Here is a 12490-nt window from a genome sequence, read left to right on the forward strand (position 1 = left end):
TTATTTATTTATTTATGTGTGTGTGGCCAGCTCAGCCCACCAGGGGGCGGGGCTGTCTGGCGTGTGGTGCTGGGGGATTGAACCGCGGTCCCTGTGTTTTGCTTAGCTTAGCTTGTTCTAAGTAGGTGCTTTAGACCACTGAGCCATCTCACCAGCCCCCTTCTCCATTATACTTGAAAGAGAGTTTTGCAGGGTATCTCAGTCTGGGTTGGAATTTGTTTTCTAGCCAGACTTGTAGTACTTTGCTCCATGCTCTTCTTGACTTGATGGTTTGTGAAGAGAAATCTGCCGTTATTCTGATGGGTTTTCCTTTAAATGTGATCTGTCTCTTTTTCTCTAGCGGCTTTTAGTATACTGTTCCTGTGCTGAATTTCTGGGGTCTTGATTATTATATGTCTAGATGTAGTTTTAATTGTTTTGATGTTATTTGTAGTTCTGTATGCTTTGGTTAGCTTAATTTCAGCTTGTTTCCCCATGTTTGGGAAGTTTACTGCTATTAGTTCTGTCCGTATTCCTTTTTTATCATTTGTATTGACTCCTTCTTCATTGATGCCTATTAGTTTTTTTTTTTTTTTTTTCCAAAACCAGGTTTTATTTTGGGAAAAAACAAAACAATTGAATTGGGTTTTGGTAAAGGGCACGGGCAAGAAGGAGTGCAGTTATGTCCCCCCAAGGGTGGGCTGAGGGCTAAGCTGAGCCTCAGGTGGATCTCTTGCTCCCAATGTTCTCTTGTACAGCTGTCTCCTCACAGGCTCTGGGGCAGCCACGGGAGAGGTGTGGGCTAGGAGATGCTGCTGTGGCTCATTCACTTGGGCAGGCCATCAGAGGTCTCAGACACCAGCTTCCAATCGCGGGTCTCAATCTTCTTCACAACCACAGCAGATTTGGTGTGGGTAAAGTGAGGGCTTTGGAGGCTCCCAAAACCAGGGCTTGTGAGGCCCCCATAGGGTGAGCTCACCATTCCTGGATAGCCACTGGTGGTCTTTGTGTGGGATGTTCAAGTTCTGCATCCAACCTCCAGCCTGTTCTCCTCGCCCTCCAGCAGCTTGCAGTAGGTAGTGATCTCGATGTCCAGGGCCAGCTTGACGTTCGTGAGCTCCTGGTACTCACACAGCTGCCGGGCCACATCCTGCTTGGCCTTCTGCAGGGCAGCCCCCAGCTGGGCCAGCTTGGCACTGGCATCCTTAATGGCCATCTCCCTACACTGCTCGGCATCAGCGATGGCAGCCTCCAGAGATGCTCTCTGGCCTTTGAGGGCCTCAATTTCTGCCTGCAGGCTGCTGATGCTGCAGGTCATCTCAGAGATCTTAGACTTAATGCAGCAGGGGTCATCCCTGTGCATCCCAGCCAGAGTCTGCAACTCTTCATACTTGATCTGGTACATGCTCTCGGCCTCATTCTGGCTGCAGCTGGAGATCTCCTCGTACTGGGCCTTGACCTTGGAGATGATGCCATCCAGGTCCAGGGAGTGGATGCCTATTAGTCTTAAGTCGTTCATATTTACATCGTCTTGCAGATGTTGAATTATTTTTTCCTGCATCCTAGTTGTTTTTAAGAGATCTTTTCTTACATTTTCACTAGGTGCAATGGTGTCTTCAAGGTCTGAAAGTCTATCTTCACTTTCATTCAAACAGTTTTGCCAGTTTGTGATTGAGGTTTTAATTTCCTGTATATCACTTTGTTTTTTTTGTTTTTTTGTGGTTTTTTTTTTGCAGAACCAGAGACTGAACTCAGGCCTTTGCACTTGTCAGACAAGTACATATTCTACTGAGCCATCTCCCCAGCCCCTGTATATCACTTTGAATCTGCTTCATGCATTCTATTTCTTTCCTATATTGCTCATTTAAGGATTCCATCATTTTTATATTCTCCATTTTTTATTAGTATCTTCTTTAGAAGCACTTAGTAATTATTTCATTATAGTTATCATTTCTTTACTTCAGAAATTATTTCTGATCTAATTTCCTCTATACCTTTCTGCAATTGTTTCTTTACTTCAGACTATTATTTCAGAGATTTCAGGTGTGTGACTTCCAATTTCTTCTATGATATTGTCTCCTACATTTGTTTTGGGTGGGCTCAGGGTCTGAGAATACATTTTGCTCCTTCTCTTTGTTATTTTGTGTAGCACTGTCTTCTGACCTTTGGTGTAGAGCTTTGGTGCAATTATTACTTTAGCACCAAGTCTGGATCTACCAAGTTCAAACTTGTCCAGGAGGGTGTGACTTGGGTCTGGTTGCTGTGCTCCACTTCTTCCTGCTGCAGCCCTTGGATGTGAACTCACTGTGCCATTCTGCAAGATGTTCTGCTCCCAGATTAGCTGGGTGGGTCTTGCCTCTAGCCCCTCTGCAGGGAGTTCATCTGCAGGGTTCCACACGAGGCCTGTCTGATGGAAGAAGTTCCACATACATGCCTGGCCTGCTTTCTGGCTGGAATAAGGATTGGGTGGATGGGCGGGTGATCCTCCACACAGGCTGGGGCTGGGTGTTGCCTCAAATGAGGATCTTGTGGGCCGGCAGGCTGTCCCACACACACAATGGGCCTAAGAGCTGGCTGGAGTAAAGACCGGAGGGCCCTGGGCTACCCCACTCACCCTCCGTGCCTGGGCACTGTCTGGATGACATTTGCTTTCAGTGGTGATACTAAATGAATGTTTTAACGTGTGATTTATTTATTTATTTATTTATTTATTTATTTATTTATTTATTTATTTTCTGGTACCTGGGATCAAATTCTGGATCTTGCCCTTGACAGACAGGCGCTTATGCTCCTGAGCTATCTCCCCGGGCCTAAGTTTTTATTTTATCTTTGAAATTGCTACACTTACTAATAGTCCCTGAACAGACTTTTGGGCAAATCATTTCCTGGCCTTTCTGGTTTTGAACTGCTGTATTGCTCTCAGTTATTGTGGCCCTGCCTTCTCTAGTGCAGAATTATCTTTGCACAAGTCTCCGGGAGTGGGAGACGAGTCATCTAATCTGTGTTAGGAAATCCACTATCCTCCTTCATGTGCTTGTGAGAAATTCCTTCAAATTCAGAAGTCTAATTTAGCATCCTAGGAGGTAGCGTGTTAGTCCATTACTGAGTATGTGTCTGGTTCTGACAAGTGATCTTCTGCTTTATTTTCAAATCCTTACTTTGTTTTGAGTTCTAGAAAATGACTGTTTGAGTTTCTGCCTTATAAATGGCCTTTCATGCATGAGTACTGGCACACACCATTTAGATTACCGTTTAGTACAGTGGCTGTGAAGAGGAGGGCCTGCATCCAGATTCTGTTTTTTCTACTTCCCAGCTATTTAACCTTGGGCAGATTATTTGCTATCCTTGTGCTTTCTCAAATAGGAATAATAGCAGTAATTATCTCTAAAGGTTGTTATGAACTTTAAATTGAATCATGTATATTAAGATCTCAGATGGATGCTTGGCACATACTATGGCATTCAATAAAGGATTGCGATTGCTATTCATAGAAAATATAGTAATAGTGTTATTCATTTTGGCTTACATTTGACTTCTCTTATGAACACTCCTCTTGGGGATGATGTTGTGCTCATCCACTTTCTGTTGCGGTGACAAAATACTTGAGTATGACAACTTTAGTGAGACAAGCTTTATTTTGACTCATTATTTGAAAGTTTCATTTCAAGGTCAGCTGGCTACATTACTTTCAGTCCTGTGCTGAGGCAGGAACATCATAGCAGAAGGGTGTGGAGGAGGACGAGGATAGGTATACAGGAAGAGGGGTGGGGATGAAAGGGGGGAGAGAGAGCAAGAGAGCGAGAGAGACATAGAGTCATAAAGGGGCCAAAGCAGAGCTGAGACATATACCCCAAGGTCATGGTCCCATGACTGACTCCCTTCACTGAGGCCCTACTTCCTAAATTCCTCTCATCTCTGGATAATGCCATGAAATTATGTCTATCAGTAGATTAGCCCTCTGGTTAAGTTGGAATCCATCTAAGCTAATAATCATCTTCCAAAGGCTCCACTTTTGAACACATGAGCCATTTGGGGATACTTTAGATTCAAACCATTAAGAGATATCCACTATCCTCCTTCCTACTTTGGTCATTATGGATCTGCTACCTATTTTTAGGCTTAATCTGACAGGACATGATATTATAATACATTGACCTTTGAGATGACAAATATTCTTAAACTATCCTAGTGACTGACTGAAGCAGGACATGTGTTTCATGTGCTTGTGAGAAATTCCTTCAAAGACATAATTTTGGGTTTAATTCTATTGATTTCTTTCTACCTCATTTGTTCTGAGCCTGCTCTTAAATAAAACCTAATCAGGATGTCCATGGTTTTTCTTTGTTAAATCTGACACACTAACATAATTATATATTAGTGGTTTGCCCTAAAGTGACACTGATTTTTTGCAATAAGGGATATTGTCCCAGCTAAGCAAAATAACTTCTATTTATTCTTAACTACAGTTCACAAACATAAAATCAGTTAATTAAACAATTTGTTTAGCACTTATTCATTCAGCCTGTATTCCAGGTTTATCACCATGCCAAGGTGCATTTTATGGAAAAAATGTAGGAAATGTCTAATTCTCTTGAAGAAATGACAGTGTAGTCAAATAAGACAAAGATCATAATTACCCAAGATCAGACTATGGATGTGAAGTTGTAAATGAACAGACTGGAAAGAAAATGAGATACTAACTGAATCAAAAAGGTTAAAAGAGGGCCAGGGAGATACCTCAGTGGCATAAGCACTTGTCTGGTTAAGGCTTTGGGTGGACAACTAGATGTAAACCATAACATTCTGCCCCTGCCAAGCTTGTCTGGCAAGCTCAAGGTCCTGAATTCAATCCTCAGTGTGAAAAACAAAAAAAGTCAAAATATACTGTAATAAGATTTTATTGTGTTTTTATTTTTAGAGTCCATGAAAAGTGTTATTCTCCTCCCAACCTTCACCCTTTTAATTAGATGAGAGCCAATATTTTATGTCTTTTTCCATTGATCTGAATAAAGAAAAATACTTTCTCACCAGGGCATCAATATTATTAGTAGATTCCAACTTGGGGGTATTAATTATCCTGAATGTAATTAATTTAATCAATTTATATATTCTTGTAAAATTTTCATGATTTTCTGATTTTACATGTCACCTGTATCATTATTTAATAATTTTCTTAGGGCCAGGAAGATGGATCAGGGGAATAAATGCATGCCTGGGAAGTATAGGGGCCTGAGTTTAATCCCTGGTTCTGCAAAAAAAATAAAAAATAAATAATAAAATAATAATAATTTTCTTTAAATCCATGTATTTAGTGTTGGGTCTATAACTCAGTGATAAACACTTGTCAAGCATGTGGTGGATGATCACTTGTACAGTGAAAAAGTGAACCAAAATCCTAAAAACAAAAAACACTTTTACTTTTTTGAACAACTAATTTTATTAAAATTTCATTACTGTCTGAAGCATAAAAGTAATATGGTTTGCTATTAAAAGATAATAGCAAAGTTTATGCACGTTTAGCTAACTTGTTAAAGTCCCTTCACTACCTAGACTTCTGTCACACACCAGGAGCGAGGAAGTCTGGTCCTGACCTTTGCACGTCCTCTTGGGAAGGAGCACTGGACAGCCCGCTGGGACCTCTGTTCAAAGACTTGACGTTTCTACATGCTCCTCACTCTTACCTGCCATCTCTCCATTACTTTATGTTCTTCATAACACTTATCACTCCTTGTTCTAGAATGACTAGAATGCAAATGTCATGAGCATAAGGACTTTGTTTAGTTCACTGTGAATGCCCAGGACTTGGCATATATTAGGTGCTCAGTTGGCTAACTTTCCTAATAGTAAGGCAAAAAACTGTGTGATGCAAATGTCTGGACCTGGCTCAGATCTGCTTGTGTGCTAACTCAATACATTATGACCTGAATGTTTTCTTTCCTCTGTCTTTGATAGTTTTCTACTGTAACTATGTGATGGATCCAAAGATTGAATACCAAGCTCTTGCGTACAGCAAGCAAAGATTTTCAAAGCACACATTTTACAATGAGGGCAAAGCAGCTATGTTTATTATGGTGCTGGGGGAGCAGAAAAAGAACACTGCATGCCATGCAGTTAGATCAGGCCCAAGAGCAAGAAGAAAAATGGGTCATGTGTGTTGATCTGGGGTTATGATGAATAATCCCAGGATGCCACCCAAGCTCCAGTGGGTGGAAGGCAGTGCACTCCTTAGCCCCCCAAATTCTTCTTAACTACTCTGACTTCACACTTCGTTTTTTGATTTTATGTTTTTTTGGTGGAACCAGGGATTGAACTCAGGCCCTTGTGCTTGCCAGGGAAGTGCTTATTCTACTGAGCCATCTCCCTTCACACTTTGTTTATGTAGTTAGGTTCATGGGATTTTTTTTTTCACTTTTATGAATCTTGGTAGATTCTCAGAACACTGAGTTCTACTTTCTGTGTTTGTTTGTATCTCAAGTCAACCAACTGTCCTGATTCACTTTCTACATAGACCTAGCAGGCTGCTGACTGACTCGTCTGTTCATTGAGATTTCTGGTTTACCTATCCAACACCACACATCCTGGGCACCAACAAAGTCACAACACTTACTGAGGGAGATGCCTGTAACAATGTAATCACCCTCATTGGCATTCTGTAATATATTAGCAGTAAGTAATGAGAAGTACCTTTGTCCATCTGCACTAAGAGTTGTCTCAGTGAAAAATTAAAGTATGTCTTTCAGTTTTAGTTCTTGAAGACAATATTTCCCCATCTTAAGACAACAGATGCATAATCATTAGGAAAATCTTCCCGTTTTTTGTACCTTCCTTAGGAAGAATGAAAATTTCAATCAATTTGTTCATATTTTGTTTTTCAAACTTTGAAGTTTTATTTTGTTTATATTCATGTTTTATAGAAGATACTAGAGTTATTTTAAAATACAATAATATCTACATTTGTGGTACAGAAAGGTTATCTAGAAAATTTCTACATAGGCTTTTTTATTTTTTTAAGAATGTATTTCCAGGGGCTAGGGAGATGGCTCAGTAGAATAAGCGCTTGCCTGGCAAGTACAAGGGCCTGAGTTCAATCCCTGGTTCCGCCAAAAAAAAAAAAAAAAAAAAAAAAGAATGTGTTTCCTTTTGTTCTGCTTAATTAAGTAATATTAAATCAAAAGGGTGAAAGTTCATGTCTACTTCCTTTGTCAAATCCACTGCCAGTTCAGCCTGGTTGACCACAGAAGCCCTACTTTTTGGTGATAAATGACTCAGAGTGCACAGTAAGGCTCATGCACTTCCAGTGAAATCTTTCATGTCATGGAAGAGGAAACAAGATTGCAAATTTGAGAGTGGATGGTAATGATTAGTATTGGATGCTATTTATAATCACTGGCACTGGAAGTTAATTAGATTTTTCCAATAGGGTGACTGAACTGAGCACAATAGGAAAAGTACACACGATTTTATACACAAAAAAAGTTTATAAAGAGCTGAGAAATCTGATTATTTTTGGAAGGTTTGGAGGATTGCATCCTGAGTGATTAAAAATGACACAGATATGATTGCAGATCAGTCAGTCCTCAGTTTTATTCAGAACAAATCTTATATTGGAATGTTTTCATTAAGTCAATTTTTGTTGTTTGCTTATCTTAGAAAATTTTGCTGTATAATATAAATATCTTTTCCACCAAGTTTGTTCAGCTTAGAAGTTATCTCAGGACAACCAACATACATATATAGATCGAAGTCTATAAAATTAGGTCAATAAGACTTTATGTTATGACTTATTGCTAGATTTAAAATTCTGCTTCCTAGATTTATTGCTTCATCTTCCTTCAGCTGCCTCTCATTTTGTACCTTATGACAACTTCCCTGTTTCCTTTTTTTTTTTTTTTTTTTTTTTGGAAAAAGGATTGAACTCAGGCCCTTGTGCTTGCCAGGTAAGGGCTTATTTTACTGAGCTATCTCCCTGTTTCCCCACCCTGATCAATCTGTGCTTTCTTCTGTTATTTCTTCTGAAACCAAGGCAGGAACTGAGGTCCCAGCAGTGGACAATGATGGAATTCAGGTCCCGTTGAAATCAGGTTTTATTTTTTTTTACTTGTATGTAGCTTTATTTTAAAAATAACAAGCTGTTAATGATAACTGGCAATTTTGATTATAGGCAAATTTGATTATTTGCAATTTTATCTTAATGAAAAAAGCAGCATACAGTATTTGAAGGTAGCTAGGCCTGACTTTGTGAAAATACAAGCTTTCCAACTCAGTCCTAGATAGCAACGACTCAAGATAATTTTATATCCACCAACTATACAAAGCATTTTCTCTGTGGACAGAAGAAGAAAAGTCATAGAAAGTGACGCATGTTACAAAGGTACTTTTAGTGCACCGTGGGAATATTTTATTTGTGAATACCCATGTGGCCTGAAAGAGTTGACTGATGCAGTTTACTGAAGGCCCTAACTTGTTCCCAGGGAGTCATTCACAAATCGGCAGGCTTTGGCTGATTAAGGAAAGGAACAGCCCTCAGGACAAAACAGAAAATTGCAAGTGCTGCTGATAAAGAGGCCCGAGGTCAGGACAGAATCTTTCTGATTCTGAAAGGCAAGCTATCCTGGACCATACTCAGAGTTATCACATAGACAGTGCCACATTCAAGATAAAGCAATTTGCATAGTGCTTCATATACATACTTTCCTTGATTCTTAAAAATCTACAGGTTCAAAATGTTCAAGTAATTTAACCAAGATTATTAATGATAAGTTATTTAAATATTTATCTTCCACAATGTGCTAGAAACTGCTGCTTCGCATGCACCGTCTAATTTCATTCTTGCAGGAGCCTGTAATAGATGCTTTCATCATTTCCATTTGAAAAGGAGGAAACTAAATCTGGAAGAGAGGTTCTAAAACAAGTCCATGGCAACGCAGCAGGGAAGTGACAGTCAGGACTGAAGGCTGGATGTCAGAGGGCCAGAGGGCCAGGGCTGGGTCCCCTTCTAGGGGTGAGGCACAGTCCTCACACTTGGTGTCAGTTTGCTGCTGGTTTATTCCACATGGGCTACCTCCACACTGATTGCCTCCAAAGAGTTAGAGGTTTTGACAACTTTTTAAAGAATTGTTTGGATGTGTTTTATAGTAGCTTCATTTTAAGAAAAGTATTAGCTTTATAGAAAAATATAGAAGTAGAGTTCCCATATATCTCTTCCTCTACCTCCATATATATCTATTACTAACATCTTGAATTAACATAGTATACTTGTTTACAATTGATAAGCCACTGTATTTTTTTATGTGTTTAGTACAGGGTCTATATGTAGATCAGACTCATAGTGATTCTCCTATTTTCAGCCTCCCAAATGCTGGGATTACAGGTGCTCGCCACCACGCCTAGTCTCAATTGCAGTTTCAGCATGCCCTGGGAGTGGGGCCGGCACTGCACACCAAGGATGAAACCCCAACCTCTCCTCTCAGCCTGAGCAGGAGCTTTAGTCCGCTGAGCTATCTGGCTGGCCCAATAAACTATTGTCTGTACACTATCATTAACTAATGTCTATAGTTAATATTTGGGTCCACTTTTTCTAAACTCATAGGTGTATGGACAAGTATACAACGTCATTTATCTACATTACAATATTATGTAGAACAGTTTCACTGACCTAAAATTCTTCTGTGATCCACTTCTCATCTCTATCCCTACCCCTCCTTTTCCCAAGTCCCTGGTCATACTAATATTTCTGTGGCTTAGCCTTTTCCAGAATGTCCATATTTAGAACCATATAGTACATAGCCATCTCCCCGGCCCCATGTCTTACTACTTTGACCGCGATGATATGGCTTTGAAGAACTTCGCCAAATACTTTCTTTACCAATTCCATGAAGAGAACATGCTGAGAAACTGATGAAGCTGCAGAACCAGTGTGGTGGTCGGATCTTCCTCCAGGATATCAAGAAACCAGACCACGATGACTGGGATGGAGTGCATGCTGCGCTTGGAGAAGAGCGTGAATCAGTCCCTCCCAGAGCTGCACAAGCTGGCCATTGATAAGAACGACCCCCATCTGTGTGACTTCATCGAGATGCACTACCTGGATGAGCAGGTGAAGGCCATCAAAGAGCTGGATGACCACATGACCAACCTGTACAAGATGGGAGCCCCAGTCTAGCATGGCAGAGTACCTCTTTGACAAGCATACCCTGGGGGACAGTGACAATGAGAGCTAATGTCACCAAGACAGCACATGTATGTTGGAGCTACCTTAACCTTTTCTATAAACTGTACCAGAACATCTACTTAAGTTCTTTAATTCCTTCAAATAAAGAAATTTGGTACCTGGCAAAAAAAAAGAAAAGAAAAAGAATTCTTTGCCTATGTTAGGGATAGGGAACAATGCGTTAGAAATATGTCTTTTACAAATATTTTCCCCCAAAGTTCTAAGTTATTTACTACTCATTGATTCAATTGGACTGTGTTCTAAATCTCCTGAAAATGAAAGACTTAGTTAGGTCACATAAAATTGAAACATCAGTTATAAGCTTACTCTTTCAAGAATATAAACAAAGTAGTATCATTTTGAGCATTGTGTCTTCCATACTAAGTTCCATAAAACATTAAAATCATTAGATCTGAAAGAACATAAAACATTAGATCTGAAAGAACATAAAATATTTCTGATGTAAAACAAGCTTGCGAAGAGTCCTTTTAAGTATATAATTGAATGGGTTTCTTAGCTGTTCACATTTTTGACACTTGTGTGCTAATGTCCATTGTGAGTGGGGAAGGAACAACTTTTTACAACATTGTCTAAAGTCAGAATTCTTATTTGAGCTGTGTGTAGAAACTGCAAACTGGGTAAGCATTCTGTTTCTTCCAGGCACCTTTAGACACCGTCCAATCAGTCATTCAGTCCCCTGTAATGTCTTAACTGTCTCCCATATGCTGGGCTTCCTATGGCACTGTGCATGAGACTCTGACTAAGCCAGACAGTCTTAACCCCATGGAATCACAGTATCCACAAGGGGCACAGACAGAAAGTGGCAAAACAAATAAATAAACAAGATAATCTCATACAATCTTGGGGCGAAGAAGGAGCAAGACTGTAAAAAGAGAGGGCAATGAAATATGGTAAGAACTGGGAATGTTTTCTTCCAAAAGTCAGTAAACATTATAGGCTTCACCAGTCATAGAGTCTCTGTGACTATTCAACCTATAACTGCACGGTGAGGGTCAGCATGGGCAATGTGTACCCAGATGGTGTGCTGTGTTCCAGTCAGACTTTCTTTACCACAATCCAGGTTACATTTGAATTTCCAGGTATGATTTAGACACTTGGTTAGGCAACCACTCAACATGAGTCAGTACTACTTTGGGTTGAGCTGTAGGAAAACTTTTTTTTTTTTTTTGCGGAACCGGGGATTGAACTCAGACCCTTGCACTTGCCAGGGAAGCGCTTATCCCACTGAGTCATCTCCCCAGCCCCAACTGTTGACTAGTGTGTGTGTGTGTGTGTGTGTGGCCAGCTCAGCCCACCAGGGGGCGGGGCTGGCTGGCATGTGGTGCTGGGGATTGAACTACGGTCCCTGTGCTTTGCTAAGCTTGTTCTGAGTAGGTGCTTTAGACCGCTGAGCCATCTCACCAGCCCCGGAAAACACTTTTAGAGCAGGCAGATTTTTATCTGGGCCATAAAGAGGCAGCCAGCCGTAGAAAGGCACTGGAGGAAGAGTACTTTAGCTAGAGGGAATGACAACCTCAAAGGCTTTGGGGCAGAAACTAACTTGGTTTGTACAGTTGACAATAAGAAGGTCATGAAGCTGGGGCATAGAAAGGGGACTTGTAAGATGAGAGTTCCAAGGCCCTGGCCAGACATTTGGATTTCAGTCTGTCTTCAATGGAAGCTATTGGAGATTTTCACGAAAGGGGGTAACACAATGTTAATGTCATTGAAAAAAGGCATCATTGGTAAAGAAGTGGAGAAAGATGGGTGTGGTAGTCCAGCATAAGGGAAATATCAATGTGGGCTCCTATTGTCACTGTGAAGGTGGAGCAATATGGATGGATCCGAGATAGGAAGTGAAGGGAGAACCGGTGGGAAAATGATCAATAACATATGTGAGGTGATAGAGAAAAGAAATCAAAGACGATCTTAGAGAGACTTGTGCAACTGGGCAGACAGAGATATCATTTATAGAACAGGAATGTCTTAGGCAGAGTGAGTTTGGGGCTTGGAAGAAATGAAGATTTCTATTTCTGGGTGATGCTGGCCTTGTGATTCTTTCACCAACAGAGTAGAAACACTGTGTGATCAGTCAGTTGGAGATACGTGTTTAGAGTTCACCATAAAAATCAATATAGAGATAAAATTTAAGAATGATCCTCAAGAGTGAGGGGGCGGGGGGCTAGGGAGATGGCTCGGTAGAATAAAAGCTTCCCTGGCAAGCACAAGGGCCTGAGTTCAATCCCCGGTTCTGCAAAAAAAAAAAGAAAAAAGAAAAAAAAAAGAAAAAAAAGAAAAAAA

The sequence above is a fragment of the Octodon degus genome, unplaced genomic scaffold (genome assembly GCF_000260255.1).
Source record: "Octodon degus isolate 3935 unplaced genomic scaffold, OctDeg1.0 scaffold00124, whole genome shotgun sequence".
Classification (NCBI taxonomy): domain Eukaryota; kingdom Metazoa; phylum Chordata; class Mammalia; order Rodentia; family Octodontidae; genus Octodon; species Octodon degus.